This window comes from Pieris brassicae, chromosome 2 (genome assembly GCF_905147105.1).
Source record: "Pieris brassicae chromosome 2, ilPieBrab1.1, whole genome shotgun sequence".
NCBI classification, from domain to species: domain Eukaryota; kingdom Metazoa; phylum Arthropoda; class Insecta; order Lepidoptera; family Pieridae; genus Pieris; species Pieris brassicae.
Genome location: NC_059666.1, coordinates 8871829 through 8892225, shown reverse-complemented (window position 1 = coordinate 8892225; position 20397 = coordinate 8871829). Strand labels below are relative to the sequence as shown.

The window sequence follows — 20397 nt, the reverse complement described above, 5'->3', positions numbered from 1 at the left end:
CGGTTTGGGAGCGTTATCAACTGTTTTGTGGCAACTGTACTTGGAATTTGTTGATAGGAATTTTTATAAATAATTCATATATTTCTGAGTGTTAAGGGTAGCGTGTGAAAGAGCTATCTTGGGCTAGGCTTAGGGGTTCCTAGTAGGGCTGTGCACTCAAAATTATTTTTCAATTATTGTTAATACTTGCTCATACGGTGGAGGTTACTTAGACCCAGTTATTGTCATCACTATCTATGATCCCTACATATGACAATTACTGGAATGAACAGAAATATGATCAAATAAATGTATGCAACCTAAGGCCATAGGGTTGTGTAGCGCCACTGAATTATATTTTTAAGTTGCATTTAGACATTATATTATGTACTTTTAACTTATCAATAATATGTATACATAAATCTGGCATGTCTGCGTTTCTCTTAGCGTGTGCATTTCGCTATAAATATTATATTATTGCGTGAGTGGAAATTAATTTTATTGTTAAGTTTCGCTTTCGTTACGATATTTTACGATTGCAATCTAAAAATCTATATTTTGATTTTCTACGTCTTCATTTAGCTTTGAAGGCGTTAATATTTTTGTCTCTGTTTTTAAACAATCGATTTTTCAATGGTTCTCTTTTGTGTGCACCGTGTTTATATGAAGACCTTCCGGTTATGAAATATATATATAATAAAATGTTTCGATAGAAAGGAAATGATGGTCACTGCAAGACACTGACTCAGTATTTATGATTTTCAAACAATGTATTGTTGCATAGTTCAATAACCACAGAAATACATAGCAATAAACATAACACATCACAAAAAATATCTGTGATTTTGTTTGTGCATAGTTATCTTGATAATATCACTTACGTTACTTACGAAGCTTTAAATAACATATTTGATACGTCGTTGCAAATCACTACAAATAAAACTAATAATGAGAGTTACGGGCGGCATTATCAGGTTACTGTAAGGAAAAATGAAATTAGAGGTGAGCACCAGAAGTGCTAAATACATAAGATATAATAACTGAAACAAAGAAAGATCGAAACAAAACAAAAGTGTAAAATGAAAATACACGAATCCTGATTAATCTCTTAATTATGTTAGAGATACGACGAGACCGGTAATCTTGTGCAGTAGAGATTTAAAAGAAGATAGAGGAGCTAAGCGGATAGAGACAGGAAATTCTGCAGTACTGCGGAGACCTTGTTGGATTTGCCATCTCATCACCGAGAGGAAAAATAACATCGTGTAATATATGTATGCTCAATTTCCTGCTTTTCCTTATGGGATTATAGCTAAACAGCCCGTGGCGTGCGTGCTGATATTACTCAAATGATTAGTATCTTATAGAATTTATTGTATTACTCAAAATCTTATATAAAGGATAATGTACATTTATTCCCGTTATTTTGTATCAGTATTAATCCATCGCGTTCTTTGTTCGCCTGCTTAATAAATTCAAATTCAAAATCATTCATTCATTTAGGTTATACAAAGTACACTTATGAATCAATAAAGAAATACATATTAAAGCATATTTTACATTTACTGCCACTTCTCAAATCAATATCATATCCAACTATGCTCAGTTGGTTTATTGGGTAACTGCGGTTCTAGGATAAAATATCTGTCTGGAATCTGGAATAGGATTAAACGTTCTGCTGAGTGTTTAGTTTGGCCGGAAATTTATTTGCTTCATATGCAAGACATATATGTAATATATTATATGAGTCATAAAAATATTTAAATAATGCCTATCCACTTTGGCTCGTAAAATGACCTAGTAGATTACCAAGCAGTAGTAGAAGGCCAGCTCACTTGGGCTGACTTGTGTTAACAAAACAAAAAAACACATAACTTAATCAACTCGCGTCACTGTTGCGGTCTTATACTTACCTGTTTCCAACGGCCAACGACCTCAGACCTAATTAGATAAACTTCACCTCCATTTACAGGTAACGAATGCGTTTGAACTATAAAACTCGAATAAATATTGCTGTTTGTTTTTCGTCTATTTTTAAGTTTCGAAGAAACGTTGTTTTAGTATTCGACTTTTGAGTTTTAATTAGAAAGATTGTTTCTAGCTGACGGTTTGGGTTTATTGTATGCTATTGTATTGTGTCTATTTGATTGCTTGCTTTTTTAAAATCAATTTGATTCATTATCGTAAGTCAAGGATCACATCTCTCTACAGACGCTCATGTCTGAACGTTTCAGTTGCCAAGTTAGCACTTGGAGCAGACTGTTTGTTTCCACCAGTGTATGTTCAATATCTTTTTTACAATGTACAGTTTGAATTACCGCGAGTATGAGGGTACGAATCAGATATTTTCCTTGAGAAATAATTGGTAAAATTTGGTTTGATGCTCAGTATGCACTTCACGAAATATATATAATTAAGGGCTTTTGTCCGAATATTTTTTACATATGTATTTCTATATCATAATATTATTTGCCTGACTATCATATATAAATGTAGTTTTAATTACTAGGCAAATTGAATTAGAGAATAGACTTGTTTATATATATTCGGAAAAAATCAAATATCTGATTCACAAATTTTATGAAAAATCGTGTGTTTGAAAAATGTTTCTGCCTAAGAATTCGGTCTAGCCCAACGAAAGTAGATAATATTTGGCCTTGTTAAATAAAAGTGACCAAAGGATTCATAACAGCACACTAATGCTGTGACCTCTTTTAGGAACTTTGAGCAACCTTTTGAATATTCTCCTTTGAATTACCATTTTTAAAAAAGTATACAAAATGTAAAACGTCTTCATTGCTAGGGCTGTAATTTTAATTTTAATTTATTTGTGGTTCTTAAATGACCCTACGTTGTTTGTTCCTGAATCTGATCCTGTCTCGAAGGAGACAAAAGTGGAATTACCTGACTCTATAAACAAATTTTCGTTCTTTGTCCTAAAGTCGAAAAATTCTAAAATAATATGATTTTTCGGTTAATATGCACAAACCGATAAGAAAATACTCTGTTTGGTATAATGTTTGCTTTTGTGATAGTTATAGTAATAATACAAATTTTTGACTCAGTACATTTGTAAACCCCGAAGTATTTATGAACCTAAAGAAATTTAATTTAAATTATTTTCGACTTTAAAAAGTAAACATTAATTTGAATAGTTTCATATTGGTTTGAAAATTAAAACCACAGATTTTGAAAAATATCGTTTAATCGGTCACCTACATACAAAGGAAAAAATTTCGTCATATATTTTTCGTCTAATTATGGCCTAAATCAAAATGTTATGTTTTAAAGTCAAACTATTGAATTTTCAATGATTCAACATATCCTAAACAGAGAAACCAATTCTTTTAAAAACGTAATACAGTCAAAATCTGTTATAACGAAATCGAAATGACTACTCATATTTGGTCGTAAAAACCTATAGTCGTCACATCTAATGACGTTGTTATTAAGTACCTTATACAAATGAATTCAGCCGGGACCTTTGATTTTTGTCAATATAACCGGTATGTTCCTCTAAACAATGTCGTCGTAAACGGTAAATATATACATAAATCTTTACATGTTTTAGTAAGTGTATAAGTTACTAGTTGTTTGATTAATATGATTGATTTCAAAGATTTTTGAACCTATTATAAACAATTTTTTACTGTTTTTTTTAAATTAGCCTGGAAGAAATAGTTTATTATCGATAAGGCCGCCCGTTGCGCCATGTTATTTAAGTTTATTGTTGTGCAAAAATCTTAATTTTTAGTTTCTATTACTGACAATAAATACTAGCTTTTAATGATTATCGTATATTAAGCAAAATATGTTACCACCTTGTAGATAATAATATATATGTTATGTTTGTTACAGGTAATTATAATGGTGTATTCAGACTAGTCTGTAAGACAGGACAACATTTGAGGTAAAACTAACCCATTTTGAAGTACCTATGACTTACCTACGTAAGTGTTTTATTTATAAAAGAATGTGTATCATACACTTAGGGTAAGAATCAGAGTTGTAATTTATAATGGGTTTGGTTTTAGTTCGGCATCTCCTGGACAGGCGTGTCCTCCAATGCGCCACATCTCACTTCAGGTGGGATTGTGGCCAAACGTCTCGTCCAGTTCTACATTAATATAGTCATTACAGTAGTGTCGCAGGAGGGATAAATGGAGTTCTAAAAGCGAGGGTTTCCAAACAACGTAGAAAAGTGCATTTAAAAGTACCTAATAGACACCTGGCACGCGGGCACCTGCGCATCTGCCGACGCAGCGTCTAATGGCGAAACCGCTTTTACACGTTTCCTGCTCACTTTGACTCATTTAAAATGACCATTTACGACGCTAAGTATATGACATGGAATCCACACATTCTTTTGTTTACCTTTACCCTTATGGGCAACGAAATGAACACCTGTTTGACATTCTTTACCGTACTGACGTCTTTTGTAACTCGGCATAATATTACACAATAAAAATTACAAACAAAGAATTTCTTCATTCGATATGGGTTTTTGACAGTATGAAAAAAATGGTGTTATTATTATATACTTTATCTTAAAAGGCCGGCAACTTTGAGCCCTCTGGCAGTGTGTGTCTATGTGCGATCTTAACATAATGTGAGCCTCCTGCCCGTTTGACCCCTGTATAACAACACGTTTAGCTTGCTCGTCTAGCCTTGCCGAGGTTCTGCAGTGCTTCAAGTATGCCAAAATCCTAACACCTTTAAATGCCATCATTCGGAAAAAGGTAGTTAATATTCTTTTGCATCTTATTAGGAATACCACAAGTGGTATACTGAATGTGTTGATCTGTCCATGCCACACTATAGATGTTTTTAGCTTTGTTTTAACTGTGACGGAATTGTTATTAAAGCAACATATAGATATAATCTAAAATAAAGAAGACATTTTTATTATCAATATATATTCAATAATCCGTATAAAACATGGCTTTTAAAAGCGTTCTGAATTAAAATAGCTTGTATATTTTATAAATAATCCGTAATATTGATTTTCTTTCGTCAGTCACGTGACACAAAACGTTCTCAGACTAGTCGTATCCATAATGAAGTAGCAGGCTCGTAAACAAAAACTTGTCTCGTAATAATATGTTGGAGTTTAATTTCGTTGATGATTGTGATCGAAGTGTAATTTAAGAATAATAATTAACACTTTAAACTCTTGATTATGTGTTTACAAGCATGGTACGTCATAGGGACTATGACACATGTTCAGTTGTTGTTGCGATCTTGTCTGATTATTTGAATTTTTAAAGCCAATACTTAACAGAATTAAAAATAACAATCGGTTCTCGATATTCGAATAAATTTTGTCTTTCATACGTTTTTGTATTGGCTACTTGTTTTTACTAATGTTTTGATGGGCTTCGTTGTTATGTACCTTCTTAGTACACAAATTTTTGATTTTGTTATGTTACATAATTAGTCGTACATATGTATGTTCGGTGGACAGAAGTAGTCAACAATTACTTAAAAACTGGTTTTGTTTCCATGATACTATAACCTCATTTATGATATAAATATATTAATTAACAGTAAATAATCTGAAAATTAAAAAGCCCATTGCAGTATAGATCCGTACATAATATACATTTTTGTTCTGTTATATTTTATTACCTTAATATTTCTAATTACAATTTAACTTAAATACATTTATCAATCAATAGTCAACTCTTGTACGATTTGCTAGTCTAGTATAATAGGCCAGTACATAGCTTATATAAACTTTTAAAAGTTTGGTGCCTGTGGCAGCATTACCTAGCTGTATTGCGATACTCATTCGTTCAGCGAGGAAAGCACCAACTGGGGTTACCGGCGTCATCCACCAGGCGCTAATTTAACGCTTTAATTAGCGCCTATATACTTGAAGCCCTTGGCCCAAGAGTATATTTCAAAGAGAACAAAATCGAATTTGGAGGAGAGACTCTTATGTTTGAGCCGTTTGCTATGATTTCATTTATATGATAATACGTAAGTCATGCTTTTCAGTACCAGATAGTATAATGAACAGAGCTCAGAAGTTTCGTAAAGTAATACGCCGCAAGATAGCTTTAAATTTAAAATCAATTCCACTTGATGCTTGTACCATGTTATAATAATTAAAATAAGTAAAATGGAGCAATGATTGTAAAATTATGATTATGATAATGTATGATTGTATAATTATTATTATATTATTATCGCAATTGATATTTAATATTTTTAAATATTTAAATTAAAATATGAATTATGATCTCGGTCCGTTTGATAGATATTTATTTCGATAAATAAAACTATCTAATACTAACTACTTACTTAGAACTGGTAAACATGTTGTTTTTATCTTAATTAATTATACAGTTAACTGACATTTTGTTAACGTCCCTTCAAGAGCATTAGTGTTTTTGTGGAGTTTTGTTTTCGTTGTCATTGACTTGAATGCAATCCTGCAGCGAGACATTTGTCGAGTCGTCGCCTGAGCGAGATTCGAAATCGATTTACTACAGCACGGTCTTGCCACCAAATGCAATCGCCTAGAGGGCTATTCGCGTTATATTTTAACGTCAACGTGGCAAGGCTCTAAATAGAAAACTTGCAATATATTCTATTTTTAAACTGAGGTTTTCTAAGTTAAACACATGCTTATTTTGTTGCATAAAATTATGTTGAAATTGAAGTGATTGAAGCTTGCAAATACAAAGCCAATTCGTGATTATTTCTTAACATTTGTAGGGGTTTTTATTAGGTAAATCAAAGTAGGTATCTTATGACACAAAATTTTGCAATTTTAGATATTAATGTTTGTTATTTGATACACAAACAGAAAAAGTGTGGGTAGTTCTTAGGTTACTAATCAAGATTATATAATCTATAAAAAAACCAGGAGATTTGATCTTTCACACGAATAAGGCTCCAGACGGTGCCATGTCGCTCAAGGCACATGCCTGAACCATGGTACCCTCGCTATTAACGACATTAGAATGACTGCACGTTTTATGGCGTAGCATTAACAATAAATGGTTGGAACCGTGAATGTTATGAAGCGGGTATCATTAGATATTTCCTTTGAATTTTTTTAAGACATCTCATTCAATAGTAACACGGTTATATACATTATTCTAAGCAGATTTTTGTAATTATTTAACTGTCTTCAAGCTTGAGATCCGACCTTCAGTATAAATGTAACATTCATGGACCCATGCAGACTTCCATGTTTATCATATGGATGTAAAAAGTGGATTTTAATAAGGCGCTAATAAAGAAGATAAAGTAAAACACAGTGTAATACGAAGCCTTACAAAAATAAATTAATAAAAGACTGGTCACATTGCCCAGGTGTGTGATGACAGATGGGTCAAAAATACTTCGAATGGCCAGTGGAAAAAAGGAGGACGCCCACTAGAAAACTGGAAAGATTAAATAACAGGAAATACTATAGTAGATGAGCGAAAAATTTAAGATTTTAGCGGAGGTCGTCACTCCGTCGGAGATCGTGTACTAATGTTAAACTTAATAAAAGCTATTTTTATTATTTTAATATTATTATGCTTGGATGTTACAAGCTTTTATCGAAATAGCTTTGGAATAATTTCTATCGAATGGACCGAGTTCATATTTTAAATGACAAAATTTATTGGTACTACAGGTTAATTGCGATATATACTTTTTTATTAATCATTGCTCCATTTTACTTAAATTAAATTATTATAAAATTATGAGAGTGCGACACTCATCCCTGAGTTCGTAGGTTCGATCCTCGGCTATGTACCAATGGATTTTATTTCTATGTGCGCATTTAACATTAGCTCGAAGAAGGAAAGGTCCTCGGTGAAGCAAAACATCGTGAGGAAACCGGCTTGCCTTAGACCCAAAAAGTCGAGGCGTGCATCAGGGACAGAAGGCTGATCATCTACTTGCCTATTCGATTAACAAATGATCATGAAACAGATACAGAAATCTGAGGCCCAGACCTAAAAAGGTTGTAGCGCCATTGATTTTTTTTAATTATGATAACGCGGTATTCCACGTATAATATAAGTCAAAGTGATTTAAAATGTATAGCTAGTTTGCGGCGTATTTCCGAGCTCATATTTCATTTGTCATCAATAATTGTAGAATTGTAGTGCACTTCTGCGATAAGACACCATCTAAATTATGTAAACTTCTTACCTCTAAAATATGCTGGCCTTGAAATTTCCATTTATAAATTTATAGCATCATTAAAGACACCAATATTGCCTAATTCCTTACTGAACTCACAACCCGGTGGCAAAAAAGACCCGGTAGGCCGCGGAATTGATGGGATGGAGTTGTCAAGGACCTCGAAACAATAGGGGTTCGAAGTTGAACGCGAGAAGGAAGAGAGTTCGAAGTAAGATAGATTGCGATGGCAAAGTGTACTTGCCCTCCGCAAGGCTACAGGGGCTGTATAGCCATTGATGGTGATGAAATGTTGCATGCAGGCCGATAAGCAGTTTCTCCATTAATTACGTTATTTTTATTGATTTGTTATTACGCATATTTATATACTAACTATACTGTAGGGATGTAAAACGTGGTAGGTCACAAACACCTCATCGCTCAAGTTCCAAGTCTTCTTCAACCGATGTGTTATCCGTATTCTGAGTTAGATACCCAAGATGGCCCGACAAGATCTCTAACTAGCAACTTTGGGAGCGCTGCCGAGAAACCCCGATTAGTCAGCAGATCAGCGACGCAAGTGGAAATAAATATGAATGAACAGATTTCAATTATATCCCCAAGCAATTCATTGCAACCGGTATAGAAAGCGGAAACGTGTTCCAAGCAAACCTGGCGCTGTATAGTTGCAGATGAGGCAAAGAGAGCCGGAAAGACTTGGAGCGAGGTGAAATACGAGGCTCAAGACCGAACGCGATGAAGACTTACTGTGGACGACCTCTGCCCTGTCCAGCTTATACGGCATTAAGTAAAGATTATATTAGAAATATTTCAATCAAGAAACAGTACCAACGTAAACCACCGTACTGCATATGCGCGGTGACATTTTGACTCACCAATATTACTGGAAATGTAATGATTCATTTTAATAAATTAGACTTTGTGTCTCCCAGCGGAACATTCACCTTTTAACCTTGATGTCATTTATAAATTTATTTCTAAATATGTTTATTTCGTAAAGTAAAAAGTAAAAAAATGTATATACCCTATATACATTTTTTTCTATTCTTTGTTTGTATTATGATTTAGGTGAAAACTGTACTGTCAGGTCCTTGTTCTAAAACAACTTTTCATGGAGCCTTTAACTTGCGTTCTCAATTCGTGTTACTTCATAAACCGTTACTTTGTTTAATAATGAGGGTACTTCAGTAGGAATCTCTCAATTCTAACATCCATATCCTAACATATTCTATATGATGTTTGTGATTTTTTATTATTGCTTCTCTGACAAGAAGATGAAGCCGAACAGCGCCTTGCGAGGTCAGCACTGGAAATATTGAAAAAATAAAATAAAAAATATCGAATACATCGAACTTGTCAAAAACACTTCTGCAAATCATCGGTATTAGGAGAGGCCCACTTCAAGATGCGATCTATACGACAATTTATATTTTTTTCAATAAAAACTATTCCCTTTATGCTATTATTGACTCTAAACTAAATTACTCGCAATTCGCTAAATAGCTAATCCTACAAACGTTATTCGTAACGATCGTTACGTCGTTAAGCCTCTTGCCCCAACGGCGTTAAAGGGATGACGTTGGACAGATTGGCTGTGTCACAGGGTAATTTCGGATACAGATATTATCATACACTGTATCAAATACGTCTGGTAGTGTAAGCGGATCAAAGTCGTTAATCATATCATGTATATTGTATGTTATGTGATAATGGTCAGTTAGTGTTGCTTTTGTTCGGTATCACATTCGTTGACTGGATTAATGTTTAGGTGTTTAAAGGGAATCTCGCTGTTGGCTTGGAGGCCAGCTCAGCTCGGGCTGTTTTGGCGAGCGTAGCTCGATTCGAAGAATATCTAGTTCTTGTACCAAATCGTACCAATGCGGTAGTTATACTTTATGTATATAGATTTTGTTATAATTATGTTAGTTATAGTTATTAAGTATTTTTGCCTATTAAAGCGTGTTCAATTTGTTTTTATTGTTATATTTGTTCGTTTCTAGGCGTAAATATTTTTTTGGTGTGCATTCAATATAGTCCATTCAAAATATTTTTGTAGTTTACTTAATGTACATATATGCGTGATCGGTCAAGAAGAACTGCCAACTACTCTTCGCCATTCTTTTAAATTCACCAAGGGGTTTACAAAACGTTTAAATTCTCGTGCTACCGTGCATTATGCACCTCATCACATGTTCATTAATTTAATTGTTGTAATAAAACTGAAAATAATTAATAAAACCAGCAAAGCGGGGTAAAGTAGGAGCATTTACTTTCATTACTGTGGGAACAACACAAACATGTATCCAGGTGAATCAAAACAACCGAAGCAATATACTTCAAAACCCATATTAAGTTGTTGCACCACTGGATTATTATGATTTTGAGTTACGAAATTTTCTTGTTGTATTGTTGTGAAATTTGTATAAATATTTATTAAATTTTAATAACTTTATGTATTCGAAAGATGAAAATGTAACTAAATATCCGGCATACCCATTATTATAATCACTTGTTAGACGAAGATAGTATATCAAAAATAACACCAAATTCGAAAAAGGGATAACTTTTTAGTTTTCTTCAGGCGAAGAAAATGTCTCGGAACAGGGCTCAGACGTTTTGTTCGAAAAAGTAAATTAATTGATTCAGTTCGACATCGCACAGAAACGAGGGAACGTGATAGCTACTTTTACTTGTTTTGTAGATACGACAGACGGTATATATCTTTCGGAACATAAGACTTTTGTAAAGGAATTGATATTGGAAAATAAAGCTTTTGCTATCATATACCGTTTACGGTATTACAACAGTATTTATAGTGCAGAAGTATTTATACTTTTCAGTAAAAATACAAAACTTAACGAAAATTGTGATTTCTTTTACCAATTAATGCAAGAGTAAGCTATCTTAGTATTTTAAATTGAATAAAGTTTTCGTTTCATATGTTGAATTGCTCTTAGTTAAATAAAGTTCGTAGACTCGGTTCCCAACGATGTTTTCATGAACTGATGTTATTAATGTAAACTTTATCAGTGAGACAAGGGGTACCCTGAACAGCTTTTATAATGTGTTGCTTCTATCGATTTGGTATAAGTGGGAGCGTCTCGGCCAAATGAGGGTTGGCGCCGAGGTTGCAAATTTCGCGGCGCGGCTTCGCTCCGGGCTTGTTTGCGAAAATGTCACGTTGCTGAGAATCCCGCCCTACTTGATTCTCTCCCCGCCCGCCCCTCCGCCCGCTACGTGTTCTATTCGTAACTCGATAGCGTTTTAAGAGGCAAATGCTTTGGATACGGCCACATTAAGGCCGTAGGCTTCCTCGTTTCCCATTGGCTCGTATGTCATCAAGTTTCAATAACATGTTTTATGTTGCAACTGAGTTGTTAACGTGTTGTTACTCACGACTGTCATAAACTTTAATATTGCCTGGTTTTAAATGTGTTGGAAACTTGAGTCGGGTTGGGAACCAGTTGGTACCTTGAAGAAATAAATTTAACTGTCAAGTCGGTGTCGAATTTCAAAAAAAAAAACACTCGCTTTTCGCTATATGAAACCCGGGATATTTGTACTCTGGAATCTTTAAGGATTCACGCGAATTCAAGGTGTAAACGATAGCTCTTTGAAGTCACTTTGAATACGTAGAAACCGAATAAATTTGTTAAGGTCGACGTACTTATTCAGATTAACACACAATGGCGTTGCGAGCGCGTTGTTTCTGCGAGAGATGAATTATAGTATGCCTGCCATTTTATTGGTGCAAATGCGGCCAGTCCACCATACCCGGCTCAATATGGCTGAAATGTGTCCCTACCTCGGCATGGAATTCTTCGCACTCTTGTCTAAGCCTCCCTTTGAGTCGATCTATCCGAACCCTCGTCGAACCGCCCCTATCTCTGACGTCCAGCGGCTTGTGGATTACAAAACTTAAATCATTCGCCCCTTTGTTACAACCGAATATTTTTTGCCTCACTCCCGGCGATGTTTATCATTCATACATTGCTCGGTTAACATTAGCGTGCTACACAAATGCTGTATTAACATATTTAAAATTTTAATAAACCAGAACCTGCAATAGCTTTGTATAGGCAAAGAGTTGTTTATTTGTTTCGTACAGGTAACATAAGTTGTATACAAAAAATTAACTAAGTTATAGCTTATTCGTCTCTGTGGTGTGATGGTGTAAAGTGTGTATGTGGGGTGTGCTCATGTTGCAGATGATTTAGCGCTATGCATATTCTTACAACTCCTTTTAAGCATTTTCCGCGATAGCTTAAACAATTCAAGGCTTAAATATTGGTCGTTGTCGGGCTGCGCGATACAAAACTGTTGATTTTGATACACATTAAGTGCCATACAATGGTATCAGGAGGATCAGCTACACACTATCATGGAGGATCAGATACTGTTAAATATTACAGTCATTCCTTATCTATATTTCAGGCATGACAATGACAGGCTCTGCTTCGTTATCAACGTGTGCAATTTCTTTGTGCCGTATACGCAGCCAAAGGGAGCGTGCTAGATAAACCTAAGAAGGTCTGAAGATGGCAGATAATTGAGGTTGAAGCTTCCCCGGTTATAATTCTTGTGCTATCGCAATGTCTTTGCCGAGACATTACTTTATACGAATGCGAGCGTTCTTTATAAGTGCTCTGTAAATTATGGTGCCTAGACGACGTTATATCGTTTGTATTAAATGGCTCTGAGACTGGTATTTTATTAACGGGACTGCTTGATTTATAATAAGATTTTATTGTAAGTATACGTATTAATGAAATATGTAGTTTAAATATTGACTTACTTGACTAATAGGGCACTTATCTCCAGCGTAGTAAACCAGCCTTAAGGGTCCTGGGCGGCTCGCTTAATTTCACTCCACGTCATTCCAGCTTCCTTCTTTGGAATAATGCTTAATTGCCAGGTCTGTTTTGGGCGGTCACGTTTCGTTTTGCCTTCCATTCCAGTCGAGGGCTTGCCGGTCATATTGCATGAGTTTTAATATGCTAGGGTATAACAAAATAAAAAAATGGTTATCAATAACATCTAGTATGAGTTATGTAACTTAACATTAGTAATATATATATATATTAATATTTAAAAGCGTATACAAAATGTAAACAATTATCAGCACACTAGTTTTTACCACACTCATAAATTGTAATTTAACATTATCGTTTCTCACAATGTCCAATAACATAAGTGTCACTTAGATTTACGTATGTATAAGTCAAATTAGTTTCAAAATCCAGCGTCGCAACCCCACTACCACCAATGTTAACTTAGCTATAAGCTCATCTTTTAAACAACAAGTTTTTATTGAACATATCCAAACTACAAACTTAACTCCGCCACCGAACTTAACTCATGTAAGAAAATTATTGTAAAATGAAATATATTTTTCTTAAATAAATACTAGCGTGAATTGCGGTTAAGTTTAGACAAGATGAAGGGTATGTTTACATCACAGCTTCTTCAAATCCTCTGTTGGCGATTATTTCATTGGAATCTTAGTGCAATTTTCGTCAGTAATTGTCAACAGCAGGTTTCGGTTATTACCGTTGTTTATACTGTTCCCTATTGAAAATGTATACTTTGTTTAGTTTTTATCAATTCTACATATGATAACATTATTTGTGATAATAATGTATGGACAGTTGTATAGTGTACAGATTTTCAATCTAAAGATTAACACAACTGGTTAGTTGTTATTAATTGGTAAGTGTTAAGGCAGTATCTGCCGCGCACCACGACTTAGGGTCCATCAAGAAAAGCGCGTACTAATTCTTTAAAGGCCGGCAACGCACTTGTGAGCTCTCTGGAAATGTGAGTGTCTATGGGAGGCGGTATTACTTAACATCAGATGACCGTCCTGCCTGTTATAAATAAAAAAAACAACTCCCGAAAAGTAATAGTTATTAAGAATACCTGTCAATTTACCGATAAAATCGTATTGAAGGCCTCTCATTAATACTTCCTTTTCAAGCTACATTTCTTAAGTTAGATATTCGTTGAGATAGACATCGAATTTAAATGTTAAAATTAATTGAAAGCATGTTTAGAATCTGCCATCCTGTCCGGCAATAGATTTAGGTTTAAATTGATATTTGTTCCTCACAACCTTGAATTCAACTTGTGTGGGTTGTGACCTTTAATGATAAGTATTGAATTGGCCTAGTAGCTTGGCAGTGCGAGTCGCATCCCTGAGGTCACCACTGGGCTTTTCTTTCTATGTGCACCACCCTACGGTGAAGGAAAACTTCCTGAGAAAACCCACGAGCCGTAGACTCAAAACGTCGAACGTGTGTACGCACAAAATGCTGCTTATAATATAAAAATCAAACAGATCAGCGCTTGGCGCCATTGATTGAGTGTGAACTAACTTCTCAACAGAATCATTATCTTACATCTGTCGTAGTCATTTCGCGTTAGATAAATATTAATGAGTGTGCGTGGGATCTACTATGTTTACGCGATCAGCTGTGAGTGACGCGTGCGCACGTCATCGGCAATCTCATGTCGCATCTTGACCGCCTATAACACTTCTCAGTATAGATCTTATAAGTATTGCAATACGAACGATTTTTATGAGCTAGGTCTTGATATCAATAGTTGCTTCCCTCACATTTTTAAGTCGATTTCCTTATAGTTTTTACATGTTATGTTTGCCTATAAGTGCTTGTCACATTAAATATTGTATTATATTTTTCTTGTACCAGTCTAGTGTGCCGAGCATTGGCAAGACATTTACGTGCTATCATTTGATTACTTCGGAGCTGTGTTGGTTTAAATGTGCGTCTCTCAACTCTAAGTGTCGTGCGTTCACGGCAATATAATCACGGCGTCACTCTAATAGATTTCTGTCTATGTGCCTAATTAATATTAGCTCGTACGGCGAAGGAAACCAGGAATTCGAGATTTAGATTGTAGGCCGATATTCTACTTTTCTGAAGAAAAATAATCACGAAACGGATACAGACATGTTAGGCCAATGGGTGATTTATTATTGTTTCATTACGATGGATATATCACAAGTTTCTAAGAATCCGCAAATATAATCGCGAAATAATTGACGTCTGTCAAACGGTCATCGCAGTTCTCGTCTTATCTCTCTATCTCATATCTCTCTATGTTTGGCTAAGATAACATTTTGATATCTATAATCTCACGTGTAAAATGTTCTTTGGTTATTTTTAATTTATTTTGAGGTGAAGTTTTACGTGCAATTTCTATGGGGTATTCTTGTATGATATTTTAATTCATATCATTGGAATAAATTTTACAAAAATCTCAAACACTCAATCGATTATAATGGCATATATATTGTTCCCTAAGTTGAAGTATACCCTATTAAAATCAAAGGTATTTTAAAAGCTAGTAACGCACTTGTTAACTTTAGTATATAAAAAGTGTATTCCGAGAATGTGTTGACTTCCATAAAATTGTTTATTTGGTTATAATTGGTGGAAATGGCTCAACTGAAACATTCTCCGACAATATCACAAACACAAGTAAGGTAAAGCCTTCATTTATAATTTCACACACCAAGCTAGGATCAGATACTGAAACTATACCGAAAGATCCATCAACATTGTTAAGTACGGGAAGTGACTAAATGGGTCAAATACATGCACAGCTGTTATGCTCAATATGTTGCAGCAGCTGGATAGTTTAGTGATAGAAAAGGAATAGTTAAATACTCGTTTTTTCAACTTCTACAGATGTAGGAATCGTTACGAGTTCAAAATTAAAAATATATTTTGGTAAATTGATGGATCTAGATCTTTTGATTGTTAAGCTGGGAAATTCATAAACGGACTCGACGTTTATTATTAAAAAAACCCTTTGAGTGTGTGTGTTATATTGTGATTAGCGTAATAATTATAAATACGTCAAAAGAAGCCCCACGTATCGAGGAAACGGGGCCGAGATGAAAACATGTAGGTTAAGTTAGGTTCAATGAGTTATTACGTAAATAGCACACTCGTGGATTATATTTCTATTTTTGTTACGTGCCGTTTTAGACATAAATATCGTTTTATTTGTAATTGTACAAGCAAGGAAATTGAGCCTATAAGAATTGTGAGTCATAATGAGCAGTAGTGAGTCCCTTTGGTGAATAAATAATGTTTATTGATATTTATTTTTGTGTAAACTATTTTCGGGTTTTAAAAACGAATTTATTAAAACTTAATTATATTCTTGTATAATTTACATACGCTGACCGAGGACATGTGTTGTAGGAGACGAGACCCTGAACAAATGCCGGTTGGTTAATCAGGTTGATTTCGCATAATTTTTTTTCGTCTGCATAATTGTGATATATTTAAATTGGTGCACAGCTTCTTGATTGTGAGTCGCGCATCCAGCAACTAATATGTAGTAAAATTTGTAGAGTCAAGAACATTTAAGGAATACGTTTATTTAGGAAAAAATAATGTTTTGTTTAAAATACTAAAAATGTAGGACTATGTTCGCGGTTTCTTCTGGACAGTTGTTCAAACAATCTCGTAGTACGTAGTATGATATTACCTATATAATCCTACCAAACCCTTTTTACAATAAAGTTCACAAAGTGAGTGCGCCTTTTCATGAATTACAATCTAGCCTATACAATGATAATGGCTAATAAGTAATATTATGTTGACTTAATTTTCTACAATGCTAGTAGCTTAAATTTAAATACCAAACATATAAGTATAGATTATAAATACGTTAATAAATCTGTATAGCGACAAATTTATTTTGGTAAATGCCAAATATGTTTTATTATTTTTATATTAAATAAGCAACTGATCTGAATGTTAAAACGAACAGGTATAATGATGACATCATGGCCAGAAACAATATTGGGTCAAACACCTCTAATTGCACTGAAGCCACTTCCTAGCGAGACCGATGGATTCACATTTCCATCTATAATAATAGTGTTATTGTATTATATACTGTATATTATGAGTGGTGTATGCAGTTGTTCGACTGTGGTTCCATCACCTAGTGAGAAAATTTAAAAATTGCTTTAAAAAATGCACCCAAACGCAGTGAAAGTAAGAATTTTTTCTCATCTGTATTAATTTAAGGCAGTGTTGGCCTAGTGGCTTCAGCGTGCGACTCTCATCCCTGAGGTCGTAGATTCGATCCCCGGCTGTGCACCAATGGATTTTATTTCTATGTGCGCATTTAACATTAGCTCGGATTAGCTTAGTGAAGGAAAACATCGTGAGGAAACCGGCTTGCCTTGTTTCTTTTCTCAATCTTTTTAATACTTCTATCTCTATTTTTGTATCTTTTCTTGCGTTGCTTTTGATTATAATAATTGTTAAAACTTAAGCGTTTTGGTACTGATATAGTTTCTATACCGTACCAAAATGTTTCTCATAACTTGGTAATTAAGCATTTAGATTGTAGCAGGTTTAACTTACGATTATACCAGAAGACGGCCACAGGTAAAAGATAAATTTAGCGAGAACCGAGTCTAAAGTGTATTGAATAGTTAGCGAGTTGTGCTTTAACTTTATGGAATGGAAGCTTAATCAGTAGTTTGATAAAGTAAAAGTGCGTGATTTAGTTAGTTATATATTGGGTGTATTTAATGTTTTAATTCAAAAGTTTCTTATATAACCTTCGTAAATACAAAGCCAAAATACCATTCGTATCACCTCGACGTCCGTCGTTCCACAACTGAGCGTTTCTTAAGGCAGCTTTTTGCCGCGCACTACCACTATGTGAAACCAGACCATGGAAGTATTTCCGAGCCAATTCGACATAGGGTCCTTCAAGAAAAGAGCGTACCAATTCTTAAAGGGCCGGCAACGTATTTACAAGCCTTCTGGTAATGCGACTGTCCATGGGCGGATGTCAAATCATATCACAAAATAGGGAAAAATAAAGTCGGATGTTAATGGTATTGTTAGCAGAAAGTTTCTTCCATTAATGTTATTAGTGGATAATTAAAAGTGTGAATGTAAGAATCTCCTTGACTATAATAAAATATTTACTTGATTTAATCACATAACACTCATTGCGGGTAAGACTTGTATATCTATTGTATATTATATATGTATTGTATATGTTACTGAACTTATTCCTAAACGTATAATTAAATTGTAAATACCTTTTTAATACCATACCAATATACCATTGAAAAAAAAAAGTTTTTTAAAAGTCTAGCCCCACTGATGTAATTATTTATTTATTGTTATACTAATAATAATAATCTGAAAAGTAAATGGAAATCTTTAAATATAAAAAAAAACATCAAAATATTATTTGTAGTCGATGATAGGAGGCGAGAGTAGTCTCCCTCATACTATTATTGATTTCAAAATAATACAAATAATGAATTCATTCAATCATTAATTACATATACATATGTGTAAAGAAGTTACAAATGGCTGATCATTAAATGTTAAGTTGTTGAGCCAAACGTATTTTTGTGATGGGAGATCCCACCCAATCCAGTTTGACAGTACCATAAAATATCAATACGATCTGTATTAACACATTCGCCTATTTTCTGACCTATTAATTTTCCAGGCAAATCCTTTGACTGTATTTTCATTTCGTATGGTCATACGAAATAAAAAATACAGTAACAAAATACGCTTGTTTTGTTACGCAAAGGGCTTTGCAGTACGAAAATAATCGCATATTCGTACCTGTCGACATTGAGGGATCGAATGAAACTGTCACAAAACATCGTAACGTCGGCATTGACACAGTTCCCTGTTTCCTGTTACAAATATTATTTTTAAAGTTTCTAATCACCATTGTCGCGGTCAAGTCTCTTTGTAAATGTTCGAGTGATGAAGTTTTATTTTGATGAGTAGAATGTTTTTATGTAGTACGTAATATAATATGTCTAATTTCCTATATATCATTTTGCTACAAGAAAATAAAATCAAATCTACTATGTATGCCTGATTGAGTTAAAAACTTTTTTCCAAATAATCATAATTTTACCAAATCATTATCGCTTGCTGTTCGAACAATATTTTTCGCTGAAAATATAGCCGGAGAAAATGTAGGAATAAGGAAAATTGTTGGTGAGATAAAGCGTGTGAGGTTTCAGACTTGGGTAAATAGAATTAATGGCGAACGTCCTTGCCCTTGAGTATATATTTACTTACATAATATATAGTAAATTTGGTTAATAAGTAGTAGTACAAGCATATGTCATGCTTAACTTATTTTTATTCCTATTATAGGTATTATAGGTTTATGTTATTACTATTATAGGTCTAGTATATAATCCTAATTGTACTGGTATAGTATATAATCCTAATTGTAAATTTATTTATTATCCACCTAAGCTTTTTTTTTAACTCCCATCCCGGCTTCCACGGCCCGGTAAACATTGAAATTTTATATAACTAAACCATCAAGAATCATTCTGGATTTTGTTGTAGGTACTCCAATAAATTTAGTAAAGTAGATTTTTCTGTGTAGGCGAAGAACTTTTCTCTGTCTCTAAAAACTTAATTATATTATATCTCTCATCGGCAGCGTTCGTATGTAACGTTTTCGTTTGAACATTTTTCTTCGACTTTGCATATCGAACAACCACGAAAAAGTCTTTTCATTTTTAACATATATCCTATAATACACACTCATATCGTAGCTTTATGTTGGTAGAAGAATCTTCAGAATCGATTCAGTAGCTGAGATATTACCCCCTCTTTATAATACTAGTATAGGTTTAAAACAGCAGAACTTTTTATTTATATAAAGAAACTAATAAATGCCTATTAAATAGATTATAGCCTTTTTTATTTAAAACCTTTTTAGATATTGTATTAAATACTAAGCAAATCGCCTTTTGTCACGGTACTTTAGTTCTTTATTTACGCTCGCCTCACGCTCAAGTAAACTTCAATAAAGAGAGTGCTGTGTTGTCGATTAACAAACAATTTCCTATACGTTTCTTTAGTTTCAGTGGATTTCCTTCTTTGGAATTAACTTGGTAAAATAATATTTATCTTTATTATATCAACGTATACATTATAACATGTATTGTGTTGTGTTAGTCTTATTTCTCATATTAATTAGTGTTTGAGCAATATAAGTAATCGAGTCATTAACTAAAATTAGTATGCATAGATAATAGAGGATTTTAGTTTTTCTCTATATTAACCACTCGCGTAGGCCAATATAATATAAGCCAAATTGCTATCTAACGAATGGATGCAATGTAACAGTCAAAGAGAGTGCCTACGTCTGGCTATACTCTCGGGGCGTAACTTCGTCGATTTTGAAAAACGCTTATAAAACTAAGAA

General features: G+C 34.0%; 1 protein-coding gene across 1 annotated transcript in view; it reads left to right on the top strand.

The window, feature by feature from the left end:
- LOC123717552 (serine/threonine-protein kinase NLK-like) overlaps positions 1 to 20397 on the top strand; it is a 101291-nt gene that overhangs the window by 30834 nt on the left and 50060 nt on the right.